This window comes from Chiloscyllium punctatum, chromosome 12, assembly GCF_047496795.1.
Source record: "Chiloscyllium punctatum isolate Juve2018m chromosome 12, sChiPun1.3, whole genome shotgun sequence".
Classification (NCBI taxonomy): domain Eukaryota; kingdom Metazoa; phylum Chordata; class Chondrichthyes; order Orectolobiformes; family Hemiscylliidae; genus Chiloscyllium; species Chiloscyllium punctatum.
Genome location: NC_092750.1, coordinates 68,355,531 through 68,375,120, shown reverse-complemented (window position 1 = coordinate 68,375,120; position 19,590 = coordinate 68,355,531).

The following is a 19,590-nucleotide window of genomic DNA, read 5'->3' as shown; positions in this document are numbered from 1 at the left end:
CAGGCACCACCCCCCTCTCATTTATCTCTCCACCCTACAGGCTCCCTGCCTCTATTCCTGATGAAGGGCTTTTGCCCGAAACGTCAATTTTCCTGCTCCTTGGATGCTGCCTGACATGCTGTGCTTTTCCAGCACTCTAATCCAGACTCGGGTTTCCAGCATCTGTAGTCCTCGTTTTTACCCTGTTATCCCTGCTGAGCCTACGCTGTAATGTCCAGTTTTGTATTAAGACATCCAAACTACTTACACTACCCTAACTATGCCTATTGCATTTTATAGGAAGAAAGTGAGGACTGCAGATGCTGGAAAAGCACAGCCGGTCAGGCAACATCTGAGGAGCTGGAGAATCGGCGTTTCAAGCAGAAGTTCTTCGTAGGAATTGGGGGGGGGGGGGGGGGGGGGCAGAGGGGTGGTTGGGTATTGCCGAAGAGGTTGAGAGATGTAAATGGAAGGGGTGGTGGGGCTGAGGGGGAGGGTAGTTGGGAATGCGATAAGTAGATGAAGGTGATAGGTAGGAAAGGAAGATGGAGCAGATAGGTGGGAAGGAAGATGGACAGTTGGAAGTTTGATTCTGGAATAAGGTGGGGGGGAGGGAAAATGGGGGAAACTGGCGAAACCCACATTGATCCCATGTGGTTGGAGGGTCTCAAGGTGGAAGATGAGGTGTTCTTCCTCTAGTTGTCGGGTGGCTAGAGTTTGGCAGTGGAGGAGGCCCAGGACTTGCATTCCTTGGCGGAGTGGGCTAGGGAGTTAAAGTGTTCGGCCACAGGGCAATGGGGTTGTTTAGTGCGTGTGTCCCAGAGATGTTCTCTGAAACGTTCCACAATTTGATGTCCTGTCTCCCCATTGTAGAGGAGACCACATTGAGGGAAACGGACTCAGTAGATGACGTGTGTGGAAGCACAGGTATATCTATGTCGGATGAGGAAGGATCCTATAGGGCCTTGGATGGAGGTGCGAGGAGAGGTGTGGGCGCAGGATTTGCAATTCTTGTGGTGCCAGGGAAAGGGTTGGTAGGGGGTGTGGATCTAACAACGGAGTCGCGGAGGGTCCACTCCCGGCACCTTCCCCTGCTGTGCTTTTCCAGCACCACACTCTTCGACTCTATTGCATTTTACAGTCTATCATTTTTATTATTCTCAGCCTATTTGCAACATCCAAAATGAAATTGACCATTTTTAGTGAGTTTACTTGTATCTCACTTTCAGTAAATTATTTATTTGAACCCAAAGATTCTTCTCTTTCCCACACTCTCTTCACCTTTTTATTGAACTTATGTTCTCCTTTCTTCCTTCATGGCAAAATGCGTGACTTCAACTTTATTAGCTTTAAATTGTATCAGGCTGTCTGCCCATTCCACTAATCTGTCTCTGTTTCATTCATATCTTCTGTAATCCCTTTTTACTGTTCTCTAATTACCATATATCTGTAATCACAGCAGATGCCAATATTGACAATTTATGGCAAAGTAGTCCCAGCACTTACCCATGGGATGCACCACCTCCAACCTTTCTTCAATCCAAAAACTATACTCAACCCCAAACTTAAATCTCCTGTCTGCAACCTGACAGAATATCTGAAAATCAATATACATTTTATTTTTAATGTTTCCCTGTCAGTATTTTTTCAAAACTGTATCTCAGATCTGTCTGGCATGATTTGGCATGAACAAATCCAAACTGGCTGTTTGCTGAACCAATGCATGTTGAAATGCTGACAGGTTTGATTTTGGATACCAAGAGTTTGTACATGAGGGGTACTAGCTTAAGAGGTCTGTAGTTGTAGAATTGACCTCACCCCTATCATTCATGTGATGTGTGCAATGCTGACTGGGCCAGCATTTATTAGGCATCCCTAAATGCCGTGAAAAACCTAGTGCTAAATTTCTTTCTTGAACCTCTGTAGTTCTCGTTGCATGAGGGCCATCCACAGTTAGTGAGGGAGTTCTAGGATTTTAACTTAAGAACAGTGAAGAAGTGGCGATATACATGATAGTCAGTGGCTTAGAGAGTATCTTGCAAGTTAGAATTAGAATTAGCTTTATTGTCATTTGTACTCTCGTGAGTACAGTGAGACGTTTACAAGTCTCCACTTACAATGCCAACTTAGGTCTAAGGTATCTAGATACAGATTCTCAAGTATAAATTCCTAGGGAAAGAATTAGAAAAAGGAAGTCTGGCAATAAATTAGAAAAATGGACAAATCAAGAGTTCAGAATACAAGCCCTTCCAACCCAGACCACGCCAGGCTTCACCTTGAGGCTGGGAGTCGAGTCAACACTAAGGCCAGAAGTCAGAGCCCACACTAAGTCCATGAGTTGAATCCATGCTAAGGCCGGGAGTTGAATTCACACTAAGGCCGGGAGTTGAATTCACACTAAGGCCGGGAGTTGAATTCACACTAAGGCTGGGAGTTGAATTCACGCTAAGGCCGCGCGTTGAATTCACACTAAGGCCGCGTGTTGAATTCACGCTAAGGCCGGGTGTTGAATTCACACTAGGGCCGGGAGTTGAATTCACACTAAGGCCGGGAGTTGAATTCACGATAAGGCCGGGAGTTGAATTCACACTAAGGCCTGGAGTGGAATTCACACTAAGGTCGGGAGTTGAATTCAGGCTAAGGCCGGGTGTTGAATCCACACTAAAGCCGGGTGTTGAATCCACGCTAAGGCCCGGAGTCAGAGTCCACACTAAGGCTGGGAGTTGAATTCATAGTAAGGTAGGGAGTTGAATACACACGAAGGCTGGGAGTTGAATTCACTCTAAGGCCAGGAGTTGAATTCACACTAGGGCTGGGTGTTGAATTCACACTAAGGCCGGGAGTTGAATCCACACTAAAGCCGGGAGTTGAATTCATGCTAAGGCCGCGCGTTGAATTCACACTAAGGCCGGGTGTTGAATTCACACTAGGGCCGGGAGTTGAATTCACACTAAGGCCGGGAGTTGAATTCACACTAGGGCCGGGTGTTGAATTCACACTAAGGCCGGAAGTTGAATTCACACTAGGGCCGGGAGTTGAATTCACACTAAGGCCGGGAGTTGAATTCACACTAAGGCCGGGAGTTGAATTCACACTAAGGCCGGGAGTTGAATTCACACTAAGGCTGGGAGTTGAATTCACGCTAAGGCCGCGCGTTGAATTCACACTAAGGCCGCACGTTGAATTCACACTAAGGCCGGGTGTTGAATTCACACTAGGGCCGGGAGTTGAATTCACACTAAGGCCGGGAGTTGAATTCACGATAAGGCCGGGAGTTGAATTCATACTAAGGCTGGGAGTTGAATTCACACTAAAGCCGGGTGTTGAATCCACGCTAAGGCCGGGAGTTGAATCCACGTTAAGGCCGGGAGTTGAATCCACGCTAAGGCCGGGAGTTGAATCCACGCTAAGGCCGGGAGTTGAATCCAGGCTAAGGCCGCGCGTTGAATTCACACTAAGGCCGCACGTTGAATTCACACTAAGGCCGGGTGTTGAATTCACACTAGGGCCGGGAGTTGAATCCACGCTAAGGCCGGGAGTTGAATCCACACTAAGGCCGGGAGTTGAATCCACACTAAGGCCGGGAGTTGAATCCACACGAAGGCCGGGAGTTGAATCCACACGAAGGCCGGGAGTTGAATCCACACTAAGGCCGGGAGTTGAATCCACACTAAGGCCGGGAGTTGAATTCACACTAAGACTGGGAGTTGAATTCAGGCTAAGGCCAGGAGTTGATTTCACGCTAAAACTGGGAGTTGAATTCACACTAAGGCTGGGAGTTGAATTCATACTAACCCGGTAGTTGAATCGACACTAAGGCTGGGAGTTGAATTCACACTAAGGCCGGGAGGTGAATCCACACTAAGGCCAGGAGTTGAATCCACACTAAGGCCAGGGGTCTGAGTCCACATGAAGGCTGGGAGTTTAATTCATACTAATGCCGGGAGTTGAATCCACACTAAGGCTGGGAGTTGAATTCACACTAAGGCCAGGAGTTGAATCCACACTAAAGCTGAGAGTTGAATCCACACTAAGGCCAGGAGTCAGAGACCACTAATGCTGGGAGTTGAATTCATGCTAAGGCCGGGAGTTGATTTCACACTAAGGCCGAGAGTTGAATTCACACTAAGGCCGGGTGTTGAATTCATGCTAAGGCCGGGAGTTGAATTCATGCTAAGGCCAGGAGTTGATTTCACGCTAAAACTGGGAGTTGAATCCACACTAAGGCCGGGAATTGAATCCATGCTAAGGCCGGGAGTTGAATCCACGCTAAGGCCAGGAGTTGAATTCAAACTAAGGCTGGGAGTTGAATTCACACGAAGGCTGAGAGTTGAATGCATGCCTATGCCGGGAGTTGAAATCACATTAAGGCCGGGAGGTGAATTCACACTAAGGCTGGAAGTTGAATCCACGCTAAGGGCGCGAGTTGAATCCACGCTAAGGCCGGGTGTTGAATCCACACTAAGGCCGGGTGTTGAATCCACACTAAGGCCGGGAGTTGAATTCACACTAAGGCCCGGTGTTGAATTCACACGTAGGCCGGGAGTTGAATTCACACTAAGGCCGGGTGGAGAATTCACACTAAGACTGGGAGTTGAATTCAGGCTAAGGCCAGGAGTTGATTTCACGCTAAAACTGGGAGTTGAATTCACACTAAGGCTGGGAGTTGAATTCATACTAACCCGGTAGTTGAATCCACACTAAGGCTGGGAGGTGAATTCACACTAAGGCCGGGAGTTGAATCCACACTAAGGCCAGGAGTTGAATCCACACTAAGGCCAGGGGTCTGAGTCCACACTAAGGCTGGGAGTTGAATCCACACTAAGGCCAGGAGTCAGAGTCCACACGAAGGCTGGGAGTTTAATTCATACTAATGCCGGGAGTTGAATCCACACTAAGGCTGGGAGTTGAATTCACACTAAGGCCAGGAGTTGAATTCACACTAAGGATGGGAGTTGAATCCACACTAAGGCCAGGAGTCAGAGACCACACTAAGGCCGGGAGATGAATTCACACTAAGGCCGAGAGTTGAATTCACACTAAGGCCGGGTGTTGAATTCACACTAAGGCCAGGAATTGAATCCATGCTAAGGCTGGGAGTTGAATTCACACTAAGGCCGGGAATTGAATCCACGCTAAGGCCAGGAGTTGAATCCACGCTAAGGCCAGGAGTTGAATCCACGCTAAGGCCGGGTGTTGAATCCACGATAAGGCTGGGAGTTGAATCCACACTAACGCCAGGAGTTGAATTCACACTAAGGCCGGGTGTTGAATCCACGCTAAGGCCAGGAGTTGAATTCACACTAAGGCTGGGAGTTGAATCCATGCTCATGCCGGTAGTTGAAATCACATTAAGGCCGGGAGGTGGATTCACATTAAGGCCGGGAGTTGAATCCACGCTAAGGCCAGGAGTTGAATCCACGCTAAGGCCAGGAGTTGAATCCACACTAAGGCCGGGTGTTGAATCCACACTAAGGCCGGGAGTTGAATTCACACGAAGGCCCGGTGTTGAATTCACACGAAGGCCGGGAGTTGAATTCACGCTAGGGCAGGGAGTTGAATTCACACTAAGGCCGGGTGTTGAATTCACACTAAGGCCGGGAGTTGAATTCATGCTAAGACTGGGAGTTGAATTCACACGATGGCTGGGAATTGAATTCACACTAAGGCCGGGTGTTGAATTCACACTAAGGCCAGGTGTTGAATTCACACTAAGGCAGGGAGTTGAATTCACGCTAAGGCCGGGTGTTGAATTCACACTAGGGCCGGGAGTTGAATTCACAATATGGCCGGGTGTTGAATTCACACTCAGGCCGGGAGTTGAATTCACACTAAGGCCGGGAGTTGAATTCACACTAAGGCCGGGAGTTGAATTCACACTAAGGCCGGGTGTTGAATTCACACTAAAGCCGGGAGTTGAATTCACACTAAGGCCGGGTGTTGAATCCACGCTAAGGCCCGGAGTCAGAGTCCACGCTAAGGCCGGGAGTTGAATTCACACTAAGGCCGGGAGTTGAATTCACACTAAGGCTGGGAGTAGAATTCACACTAAGACTGGGAGTTGAATTCATGCTAAGGCCAGGAGTTGATTTCACGCTAAAACTGGGAGTTGAATCCACACTAAGGCTGGGAGTTGAATTCACACTAATGCCACGAGTCTGAGTCCACACTAAGGCTGGGAGTTGAATTCACAGTAAGGCCAGGAGTCAGAGTCCACACGTAGGGTGGGAGTTTAATTCATACTAATGCCGGGAGTTGAATCCACATTAAGGCTGGGAGTTGAATTCACACTAAGGTCAGGAGTTGAATTCACACTAAGGATGGGAGTTGAATCCACGCTAAGGCCGGGTGTTGAATCCACGATAAGGCTGGGAGTTGAATCCACACTAAGGCCAGGAGTCAGAGACCACACTAATGCTGGGAGTTGAATTCTTGCTAAGGCCGGGAGTTGAATTCACACAAAGGCCGAGAGTTAAATTCACACTAAGGCCATGTATTGAATTCACACTAAGGCCAGGAATTGAATCCATGCTAAGGCTGGGAGTTGAATCCAGGCTAAGGCCGGGTGTTGAATCTACGCTAAGGCTGGGAGTTGAATTCACGCTATGACCGGGAGTTGAATTCACGCAAAGGCCGGGTGTTGAATCCATGCTTAGGCCGGGAGTTGAATTCACACAAAGGCTGGGAGTTGATTCCATGCTCAGGCCGGGAGTTGAATTCACACGAAGGCCCGGTGTTGAATTCACACGAAGGCCGGGAGTTGAATTCACACTAAGGCCGGGAGGAGAATTCACACTAAGGCCAGGTGTTGAGTCCACACTAAGGCCGGGAGTTCAATCCACAATAAGGCCGGGTGTTGAATTCACGCTGAGGCCCGGTGTTGAATTCACACTAAGGCCGGGAGTTGAATTCACACGAAGGCCGGGTGTTGAATTCACACTAAGGCCGGGAGTTGAATTCATGCGAAGACTGGATGTTGAATTCATACGATGGCTGGGAATTGAATTCACACTAAGGCTGGGTATTGAATTCACACTAAGGCCAGGTGTTGAATTCACGCGAATGCCGGGAGTTGAGTTCACACTAAGGCCGGGAGTTTAATTCACGCTAAGGCCGGGTGTTGAATTCACACTAAGGCCGGGTGTTGAATTCACACTAAGGCGAGGTGTTGAATTCACACTAAGGCCGGGTGTTGAATTCACACTAAGGCCGGGTGTTGAATTCACACTATGGCCGGGTGTTGAGTTCACACTAAAGCCGGGAGTTGAATTCACACTAAGGCCGGGAGTTGAATTCACACTAAGGCCGGGTATTGAATTCACACTAAGCTCAGGAGTTGAATCCAAGATAAGGCTGGGAGTTGAATTCACACTAATGCCGGGAATTGAATCCATGCCCAGGCCGGGAGTTGAATCCATGCTAAGGGCGGGAGTTGAATTCACATTAAGGCTGGGAGTTGAATCCATGCTCAGGCCGGGAGTCGAATTCACGTTAAGACCGGGAGGTGGATTCACACTCAGGACGGGAGTTGAATCCATGCTTCGGCCGGGAGTTGAATTCACGTTCAGGCCGGGTGTTGAATCCACTCTAAGGCCGGGAGTTGAATCCACACTAAAGCCGGGAGTTGAATCCACACTAAGGCCGGGAGTTGAATCCACACTAAGGCTGGGAGTTGAATTCACACTAAGGCCAGGAGTTGAATTCACACTAAGGCCGGGAGTTGAATTCACACTAAGGCCGGGTGTTGAATTCACAGTAAGGCCGGGAGTTGAATTCACAGTAAGGCCGGGAGTTGAATTCACACTCAGGCCGGGTGTTGAATTCATGCTAAGGCTGGCTGGTGAATTCACACTAAGGCCGGGTGTTGAATTCACAATAAGGCCGGGTGTTGAATTCACACTAAGGCCGGGTGTTGAATTCACACTAAGGCCGGGAGTTGAATTCACACTAAGGCCGCGAGTTGAATTCAAACTAAGGCTGGGAGTTGAATTCAGACTCAGGCCGGGAGTTGAATTCACACTAAGGCCAGGTGTTGAATTCAAGCTACGGCCGGGATTTGAATTCACACTAAGGCCGGGTGTTGAATTCACACTAAGGCCGGACGTTGAATTCACGCTAAGGCCGGGAGTTGAATTCACGCTAAGGCCAGGAGTTGAATTCACGCTAAGGCCGGGAGTTGAATTCACGCTAAGGCCGGGAGTTGAATCCACGCTAAGGCCGGGAGTTGAATCCACGCTAAGGCCGGGAGTTGAATCCACGCTAAGGCCGGGAGTTGAATCCACGCTAATGCCGGGAGTTGAATCCACGCTAAGGCCGGGAGTTGAATCCACGCTAAGGCCGGGAGTTGAATCCACGCTAAGGCCGGGAGTTGAAACCACACAAAGGCCAGGAGTTGAATTCACACTAAGGCCAGGAGTCAGAGTCCACACTAAGACTGGGAGTTGAATCCATACTAAGGCTGGCTGTTGAATTCACACTAAGGCCCAGAGTTGAATTTACACTAAGGCTGGGAGTTGAATTCACACTTAGGCCAACAGTTGAATTCACGCTAAGACTGGGAGTTGAATTCACACTAACGCTGTGAGTTGAATTCATACTAAGCCCAGGAGTTGAATCCACGCTAAGGCTGGGAGTTGAATCCACACTACCGCTGGGAGTTGAATCCACACTAAGGCCGGGAGTTGAATTCACACTAATGCTGGGAGTTGAATTCATACTAAGCCCGGGTGTTGAATTCACACTAAGGCCAGGAGTTGAATCCACACTAAGGCCGGGAGTTGAATCCACACTACCGCTGGGAGTTGAATCCACACTAAGGCCGGGAGTTGAATCCACACTAAGGCCGGGAGTTGAATTCACACTAATGCTGGGAGTTGAATTCATACTAAGCCCGGGTGTTGAATTCACACTAAGGCCAGGAGTTGAATCCACACTAAGGCCGGGAGTTGAATTCACACGAAGGCCGGGTGTTGAATTCACACTAAGGCCGGGAGTTGAATTCATGCGAAGACTGGATGTTGAATTCATACGATGGCTGGGAATTGAATTCACACTAAGGCTGGGTATTGAATTCACACTAAGGCCAGGTGTTGAATTCACGCGAATGCCGGGAGTTGAGTTCACACTAAGGCCGGGAGTTTAATTCACGCTAAGGCCGGGTGTTGAATTCACACTAAGGCCGGGTGTTGAATTCACACTAAGGCGAGGTGTTGAATTCACACTAAGGCCGGGTGTTGAATTCACACTAAGGCCGGGTGTTGAATTCACACTATGGCCGGGTGTTGAGTTCACACTAAAGCCGGGAGTTGAATTCACACTAAGGCCGGGAGTTGAATTCACACTAAGGCCGGGTATTGAATTCACACTAAGCTCAGGAGTTGAATCCAAGATAAGGCTGGGAGTTGAATTCACACTAATGCCGGGAATTGAATCCATGCCCAGGCCGGGAGTTGAATCCATGCTAAGGGCGGGAGTTGAATTCACATTAAGGCTGGGAGTTGAATCCATGCTCAGGCCGGGAGTCGAATTCACGTTAAGACCGGGAGGTGGATTCACACTCAGGACGGGAGTTGAATCCATGCTTCGGCCGGGAGTTGAATTCACGTTCAGGCCGGGTGTTGAATCCACTCTAAGGCCGGGAGTTGAATCCACACTAAAGCCGGGAGTTGAATCCACACTAAGGCCGGGAGTTGAATCCACACTAAGGCTGGGAGTTGAATTCACACTAAGGCCAGGAGTTGAATTCACACTAAGGCCGGGAGTTGAATTCACACTAAGGCCGGGTGTTGAATTCACAGTAAGGCCGGGAGTTGAATTCACAGTAAGGCCGGGAGTTGAATTCACACTCAGGCCGGGTGTTGAATTCATGCTAAGGCTGGCTGGTGAATTCACACTAAGGCCGGGTGTTGAATTCACAATAAGGCCGGGTGTTGAATTCACAATAAGGCCGGGTGTTGAATTCACACTAAGGCCGGGTGTTGAATTCACACTAAGGCCGGGAGTTGAATTCACACTAAGGCCGGGAGTTGAATTCACACTAAGGCCGCGAGTTGAATTCAAACTAAGGCTGGGAGTTGAATTCAGACTCAGGCCGGGAGTTGAATTCACACTAAGGCCAGGTGTTGAATTCAAGCTACGGCCGGGATTTGAATTCACACTAAGGCCGGGTGTTGAATTCACACTAAGGCCGGACGTTGAATTCACGCTAAGGCCGGGAGTTGAATTCACGCTAAGGCCAGGAGTTGAATTCACGCTAAGGCCGGGAGTTGAATTCACGCTAAGGCCGGGAGTTGAAATCACGCTAAGGCCGGGAGTTGAATCCACGCTAAGGCCGGGAGTTGAATCCACGCTAATGCCGGGAGTTGAATCCACGCTAATGCCGGGAGTTGAATCCACGCTAAGGCCGGGAGTTGAATCCACGCTAAGGCCGGGAGTTGAATTCACGCTAAGGCCGGGAGTTGAAACCACACAAAGGCCAGGAGTTGAATTCACACTAAGGCCAGGAGTCAGAGTCCACACTAAGACTGGGAGTTGAATCCATACTAAGGCTGGCTGTTGAATTCACACTAAGGCCCAGAGTTGAATTTACACTAAGGCTGGGAGTTGAATTCACACTTAGGCCAACAGTTGAATTCACGCTAAGACTGGGAGTTGAATTCACACTAACGCTGTGAGTTGAATTCATACTAAGCCCAGGAGTTGAATCCACGCTAAGGCTGGGAGTTGAATCCACACTACCGCTGGGAGTTGAATCCACACTAAGGCCGGGAGTTGAATTCACACTAATGCTGGGAGTTGAATTCATACTAAGCCCGGGTGTTGAATTCACACTAAGGCCAGGAGTTGAATCCACACTAAGGCCGGGAGTTGAATCCACACTACCGCTGGGAGTTGAATCCACACTAAGGCCAGGAGTTGAATCCACACTAAGGCCGGGAGTTGAATTCACACTAATGCTGGGAGTTGAATTCATACTAAGCCCGGGTGTTGAATTCACACTAAGGCCAGGAGTTGAATCCACACTAAGGCCGGGAGTTGAATCCACACTAAGGCCGGGAGTTGAATTCACACTAAGGCCGGGAGTTGAATCCACACTAAGGCCGGGAGTTGAATCCACACTAAGGCTGGGAGTTGAATCCACACTAAGGCTGGGCGTTGAATTCACACTCAGGCTGGGAGTTGAATCCACGCTAAGGCCGGGAGTTGAATTCACACTAAGGCCGGGAGTTGAATTCACAATAAAGCTGGGAGTTGAATTCACAATTAGGCCGGGAGTTGAATCCACATTAAGGCTGGGAGTTGAATTCATACTAAGGCCAGGAGTTGTATCCATGCTAAAGCTGGGAGTTGAATTCACACTAAGGCCCGGAGTTGAATTCATACTCAGGCTGGGTGTTGAATCCATGCTAAGGCTGGGAGTTGAATTCACACTTGGTCCCCGAGTTGAATTCACAATAAGGCCGGGTGTTGAATTCACACTAAGGTCGGGTGTTGAATTCACACTAAGGCCGGGTGTTGAATTCACGCTAAGGCCGGGAGTGGAATCCATGCTCAGGCCGGAAGTTGAATCCATGCTGAGGCCGGGAGTTGAATTCACGCTAAGTCTGGGAGTTGATTCCACTCTAAGGCCGGGAGTTGAATTCACACTAAGGCCAGGTGTAGAATTCACACTAATGCCGGCAGTTGAATTCACACTAACGCCGGGTGTAGAATTCACACTAAGGCCGGCAGTTGAATTCACACTAACGCCGGGAGATGAATTCACACTAAGGCCGGGTACATAGAACATAGAAAAATACAGCGCAGTACAGGCCCTTCGGCCCTCGATGTTGCGCCGACCGAAGCCTACCTAACCTACACTAGCCCAATAACCTCCATATGCTTGTCCAATGCCCGCTTAAATGCCCATAAAGAGGGAGAGTCCACCACTGCTACTGGCAGGGCATTCCATGAACTCACAACCCGCTGAGTAAAACATCGACCCCTAACATCTGTCCTATACCTACCACCCCTTAATTTAAAGCTGTGTCCCCTAGTAACAGCTGACTTCATTAGCGGAAAAATGTTCTCACTGTCAACCCTATCTAAACCCCTAATCATCTTGTACACCTCTATCAAATCTCCCTAAACCTTCTTTTCTCCAATGAGAAAAGCCCCAAGTGCCTCAGCCTTTCCTCATACGATCTTCCTACCATGCCAGGCAACATCCTGGTAAACCTCCTCTGCACCCGTTCCGATGCCTCCACATCCTTCCTATAATATGGCGACCAAAACTGTACACAATAATCCAGATGAGGCCGCACCAGAGTCTTATACAACTGCAACATGACCTCAGGACTCCGGAACTCAATTCCTTTACCAATAAAGCCCAGTACACCATATGCCTTCTTCACAGCACTATTTACTTGGGTGGCAACTTTCAAAGATCTGTGTACATGGAGGCCAAGATCCCTCTGCTCATCCACACTACCAAGTAGTCTACCATTAGCCCAGTAATCCATCTTCTTGTTACTCCTACCAAAGTGAATGACTTCACACTTAGCTACATTGAATTCCATTTGCCACCTTACTGCCTAGCTCTGCAACTTATCTATATCCCGCTGTAACCTGCCACATCCTTCTTCGCTGTCCACAACTCCACCGACTTTCGTGTCATCCGCAAACTTGCTCACCCAGCCTTCAAGCCCCTCCTCCAGGTCATTTATAAAAATGACAAACAGCAATGGTCCCAAAACAGATCCTTGTGGAACACCACTAGTAACTGCGCTCCAAGATGAACCTATACCATCAACTACTACCCTCTCTCTCCTTCCAGCCAGCCAATTCCTAATCCAAACCTCTAATGCACCCTCAATGCCATACCTCCGTAGTTTTTGCATTAGCCTGCCATGGGGTATCTTATCGAACGCCTTGCTAAAATCCATATACACCACATCTACTGCTTTACCCTCGTCCACTTCCTTGGTCACCTTCTCAAAGAATTCAATAAGGTTTGTGAGGCACGACCTGCCCTTCACAAAACCATGCTGACTATCCTTGATCACATTATTCCTATCCAGATGTTCATAAATCCTATCCGTTACAATTCTCTCTAAGACTTTGCCCACAACAGAAGTGAGACTCACTGGCCTATAGTTACTCGGGCTATCCCTGCTCCCCTTCTTGAACAAGGGGACCACATTCGCTATCCTCCAGTCTTCTGGCACTATTCCCGTAGGCAACGACGACATAAAAATCAAGGCCAATGGCTCTGCTATCTCCTCCCTAGCTTCCCAGAGGATCCTAGGATAAATGCCATCAGGCCCAGGGGACTTATCTATTTTCATCCTTTCCAGAATTTCCAACACCTCTTCCCTACATACTTCAAAGCTGTCCATTCTAATTAATTGTGACTCAGTATTCACATCAGCAACAATGTCCTGTTCCTGAGTGAATACTGACGAAAAGTATTGATTTAGTGTCTCACCGATCTCCTCCGCCTCCACACACAACTTCCCACTACTATCCTTGACTGGACCGATACCTACCCTAGTCATCCTTTTCTTCCTGACATACCTATAGAAAGCCTTTGGGTTTTCCCTAATCCTACCAACTAAGGACTTTTCATGTCCCCTTCTCGCTGCTCTTAGCTCTTTCTTTGGATCTTTCCTGGCTACCTTATATCTCTCAATCGCCCCAACTGAACCTTCACGCCTCATCTTTACATAGGCCGCCCTCTTCCCTTTCACAAGGGATTCCAATTCCTTGTTAAACCACGGCTCCCTCACAAGACCCTTTACTCCCTGCCTGACTGGTACATACTTATCAAGGACACCCATTAGCTGTTCCTTGAACAATCTCCACATATCATTTGTGTTCTTCCCATGAAGCCTATTTTTCCAATCCATGCATCCCAAGTCATGCCTCACCGCATCATAATTTCCCTGCCCCCAGCTATAACTGTTGCCCTGCAGTGCACACGTATCCCTCTCCATCACTAGAGTAAAAGTCACCGAGTTGTGGTCACTGCCCCCGAAGTGCTCACCTACCTCCAAGTCTAACACCTGGCCTGGTTCATTACCTAGAACCAAATCCAGTATAGCCTCACCTCTTGTTGGCCTGTCTACATGTTGTGTCAGGAAACCCTCCTGCACACATTGGACAAACACCGACCCATCTAACGAACTCGAGCTATAGCTTTCCCAGTCAATATCTGGGAAGTTAAAGTCCCCCATAACAACCACCCTGCTACTTTCACTCTTCTCCTGAATCATCCTCGCAATACTTTCCTCTACTTGTCTCGGACTATTAGGAGGCCTGTAGAAAACTCCTCACCTCACCTTTCCTATTTCTAACCTCCGCCCAAACTACCTCAGATGGCAAGTCTTCCTCCATCACCCTTTCTACTGCTGTAATACTATCCTTGACAAGCAATGCCACACCTCCCCCTCTTTTACCCCATCTCTGACCCTACTAAAACATTTAAACCCTGGAACCTGCAACAGCCATTCCTGTCCCTGTTCTACCCACGTCTCTGTAATGGCCACAACATCGAAGTCCCAGGTACCAACCCATGCTGCAAGCTCACCTACCTTATTTCTTATACTTCTGGCATTGAAGTATACACACTTCAAGCCACCTTCCTGTTTACAGGCACCCTCCTTCGAGATCGATGCCATGTTCCTAACCTCCCTACACTCAAGGTCCTGTACCCTAAAGCTACACTCCAGGTTCCCATGCACCTGCAGAGTTAGTTTAAACCCTCCCAAAGAGTACTAGCAAACCTCCCCCCAAGGATGCTGGTGCCCCTCAGGTTCAGGTGTAGACCATCCTGTTTATAGAGGTCCCACCTTCCCCAGAAAGAACCCCAGTTATCCAAATACCGGAATCCCTCCCTCCTGCACCCACCCCAGTAGCCACGCATTTAACTCCTCTCTCTCCCTATTCCTAGACTCTCTATCACGTGGCACGGGTAACAAACCAGAGACAACAACTCTGTTCGTTCTAGCTCTGAGCTTCCAACCTAGCTCCCTGAAAGCCTGTCTAACATCCTCACCCCTCTTCCTACCTATGTCGTTGGTGCCAACGTGGACCACGATCTGGGGCTGCTCCCCCTCCCCCTTAAGGACCCGGAAAACACGATCAGAGACATCACGTACCCTTGCACCTGGGAGGCAACATACCAATCGTGAGTCTCTGTCGCCCCCGCAAAACCGCCTATCTGTGCCCCTCACTATTGAGTCCCCAATAACTATCGCTCTACCTTTCACCACCCTTCCCTTCTGAGCAACAGGGACAGGCTCCGTGCCAGAGGCCTGAACCTCGTTGCTTACCCCTGGTAAGTCGTTCCTCCCCACAAGTATCCAAAACGGTATACTTGTTCTTGAGGAGAATGACCGCAGGGGGTCCCTGCACTGGCTGCTTCCTCCCACTCCCCCTCACTGTCACCCATCTCTCTATAACGTTTGGAGTAACTACTTCCCTAAAGCTCTGATCTTTGACCACTTCTGCCTCCCGAATGATCCGCAGTTCATCCAACTCCAGCTCCAGTTCCCTAACACGGTCTTGGAGGAGCTGGAGATGGGTGCACTTCTTGCAAGTGTAATCACCTCATACATGTTGCAAGAGGAACATTGCACTGCCTTCGCTGCCATCCCTCTAAAAGGTAAACTTTAAAAACTAGATCTAAAGAAACAAACAAGCAAAATGCAGCACTTACCTGCTTATCACAACGGGTCGTATTATTAGGTTAGAGGAGGAGGGCGGGTGGGAGGCTCTACCCCTGTAGTGCCTCGGGTTCCTCTCCTGCGCGCTTTTATAAGAAAAAAACCTTCCCAGGTAAGGTAGCGCGACACCAGTTTCCGGGTCCGCTGGGCGCTTAAAAAAAACTTTAAATTTTAGCCGTTAAAAAAACAATAACTGGACTATAACCGCAACTTTAAAAAAACACCAGACAGCCGTTACCTGCTCCGCCCAGAGGGTGTTGAATTCACACTAAGGCCGGGTGTTGAATTCACACTAAGGCCAGGTATTGAATTCACACTAAGGCAGGGAGTTGAATTCACACTAAGGCCGGGTATTGAATTCACACTAAGGCCAGGTGTTGAATTCACACTAAGGCCGGGTGTTGAATTCACACTAAGGCCGGGTGTTGAATTCACACTAAGGCCGGGTGTTGAATTCACACTAGGGCCAGGTATTGAATTCACACTAAGGCCGGGTGTTGAATTCACACTAAGGCCGGGTATTGAATTCACACTAAGGCCGGGTGTTGAGTTCACACTAAGGCCGGGTGTTGAATTCACACTAAGGCCGGGTATTGAATTCACACTAAGGCCGGGTATTGAATTCACACTAAGGTCGGGAGTTGAATTCACACTAAGGCCGGGTGTTGAATTCACACTAGGGCCGGGAGTTGAATTCACACTAAGGCCGGGAGTTGAATTCACGATAAGGCTGGGAGTTGAATTCATACTAAGGCTGGGAGTTGAATTCACACTAAGGCCTGGAGTGGAATTCACACTAAGGTCGGGAGTTGAATTCAGGCTAAGGCCGGGTGTTGAATCCACACTAAAGCCGGGTGTTGAATCCACGCTAAGGCCCGGAGTCAGAGTCCACACTAAGGCTGGGAGTTGAATTCATAGTAAGGTAGGGAGTTGAATACACACGAAGGCTGGGAGTTGAATTCACTCTATAGCCAGGAGTTGAATTCATACTAAGGCTGGGAGTTGAATTCACACTAAGGTCGGGAGTTGAATTCACACTGAGGTCGGGAGTTGAATTCACACTTAGGCCGGGAGTTGAATCCACACTGAGGCCGGGAGTTGAATTCACGCTAAGGCCGGGAGTTGAATTCACGCTGAGGCCGGGAGTTGAATTCACGCTAAGGCCGGGAGTTGAATTCACGCTAAGGCCGGGAGTTGAATTCACGCTAAGGCCGGGAGTTGAATCCACGCTAAGGCCGGGAGTTGAATCCACGCTAAGGCCGGGAGTTGAATCCACGCTAAGGCCGGGAGTTGAATCCACACTAAGGCCGGGAGTTGAATCCACACTAAGGCCGGGAGTTGAATCCACACGAAGGCCGGGAGTTGAATCCACACGAAGGCCGGGAGTTGAATCCACACTAAGGCCGGGAGTTGAATCCACACTAAGGCCGGGAGTTGAATTCACACTAAGACTGGGAGTTGAATTCAGGCTAAGGCCAGGAGTTGATTTCACGCTAAAACTGGGAGTTGAATTCACACTAAGGCTGGGAGTTGAATTCATACTAACCCGGTAGTTGAATCGACACTAAGGCTGGGAGTTGAATTCACACTAAGGCCGGGAGGTGAATCCACACTAAGGCCAGGAGTTGAATCCACACTAAGGCTGGGATTGAATCCACACTAAGGCCAGGGGTCTGAGTCCACATGAAGGCTGGGAGTTTAATTCATACTAATGCCAGGAGTTGAATCCACACTAAGGCTGGGAGTTGAATTCACACTAAGGCCAGGAGTTGAATCCACACTAAAGCTGAGAGTTGAATCCACACTAAGGCCAGGAGTCAGAGACCACTAATGCTGGGAGTTGAATTCATGCTAAGGCCGGGAGTTGAATTCACACTAAGGCCGAGAGTTGAATTCACACTAAGGCTGGGTGTTGAATTCACACTAAGGCCAGGAATTGAATTCATGCTAAGGCCGGGAGTTGAATTCATGCTAAGGCCAGGAGTTGATTTCACGCTAAAACTGGGAGTTGAATCCACACTAAGGCCGGGAATTGAATCCATGCTAAGGCCGGGAGTTGAATCCACGCTAAGGCCAGGAGTTGAATTCAAACTAAGGCTGGGAGTTGAATTCACACGAAGGCTGAGAGTTGAATCCATGCCTATGCCGGGAGTTGAAATCACATTAAGGCCGGGAGGTGAATTCACACTAAGGCTGGAAGTTGAATCCACGCTAAGGCCGGGAGTTGAATCCACGCTAAGGCCGGGAGTTGAATCCACGCTAAGGCCGGGTGTTGAATCCACACTAAGGCCGGGTGTTGAATCCACACTAAGGCCGGGAGTTGAATTCACACTAAGGCCCGGTGTTGAATTCACACGAAGGCCGGGAGTTGAATTCACACTAAGGCCGGGTGGAGAATTCACACTAAGACTGGGAGTTGAATTCAGGCTAAGGCCAGGAGTTGATTTCACGTTAAAACTGGGAGTTGAATTCACACTAAGGCTGGGAGTTGAATTCATACTAACCCGGTAGTTGAATCCACACTAAGGCTGGGAGGTGAATTCACACTAAGGCCGGGAGTTGAATCCACACTAAGGCCAGGAGTTGAATCCACACTAAGGCCAGGGGTCTGAGTCCACACTAAGGCTGGGAGTTGAATCCACACTAAGGCCAGGAGTCAGAGTCCACACGAAGGCTGGGAGTTTAATTCATACTAATGCCGGGAGTTGAATCCACACTAAGGCCGGGTGTTGAATTCACACTAAGGCCAGGAATTGAATCCATGCTAAGGCTGGGAGTTGAATTCACACTAAGGCCGGGAATTGAATCCACGCTAAGGCCAGGAGTTGAATCCACGCTAAGGCCAGGAGTTGAATCCACGCTAAGGCCGGGTGTTGAATCCACGATAAGGCTGGGAGTTGAATCCACACTAACGCCAGGAGTTGAATTCACACTAAGGCCGGGTGTTGAATCCACGCTAAGGCCAGGAGTTGAATTCACACTAAGGCTGGGAGTTGAATCCATGCTCATGCCGGGAGTTGAAATCACATTAAGGCCGGGAGGTGGATTCACATTAAGGCCGGGAGTTGAATCCACGCTAAGGCCAGGAGTTGAATCCACGCTAAGGCCAGGAGTTGAATTCACACTAAGGCCGGGAGTTGAATCCACGCTAAGGCCGGGTGTTGAATCCACACTAAGGCCGGGTGTTGAATCCACACTAAGGCCGGGAATTGAATCCACGCTAAGGCCAGGAGTTGAATCCACGCTAAGGCCGGGTGTTGAATCCACGATAAGGCTGGGAGTTGAATCCACACTAAGGCCGGGAGTTGAATTCATTCTAAGACTGGGAGTTGAATTCACACGATGGCTGGGAATTGAATTCACACTAAGGCCGGGTGTTGAATTCACACTAAGGCCAGGTGTTGAATTCACACTAAGGCAGGGAGTTGAATTCACGCTAAGGCCAGGAATTGAATCCATGCTAAGGCTGGGAGTTGAATCCAGGCTAAGGCCGGGTGTTGAATCTACGATAAGGCTGGGAGTTGAATCCACACTAAGGCCGGGAGTTGAATTCATTCTAAGACTGGGAGTTGAATTCACACGATGGCTGGGAATTGAATTCACACTAAGGCCGGGTGTTGAATTCACACTAAGGCCAGGTGTTGAATTCACACTAAGGCAGGGAGTTGAATTCACGCTAAGGCCAGGAATTGAATCCATGCTAAGGCTGGGAGTTGAATCCAGGCTAAGGCCGGGTGTTGAATCTACGCTAAGGCTGGGAGTTGAATTCACGCTATGACCGGGAGTTGAATTCACGCAAAGGCCGGGTGTTGAATCCATGCTTAGGCCGGGAGTTGAATTCACACAAAGGCTGGGAGTTGATTCCATGCTCAGGCCGGGAGTTGAATTCACACGAAGGCCCGGTGTT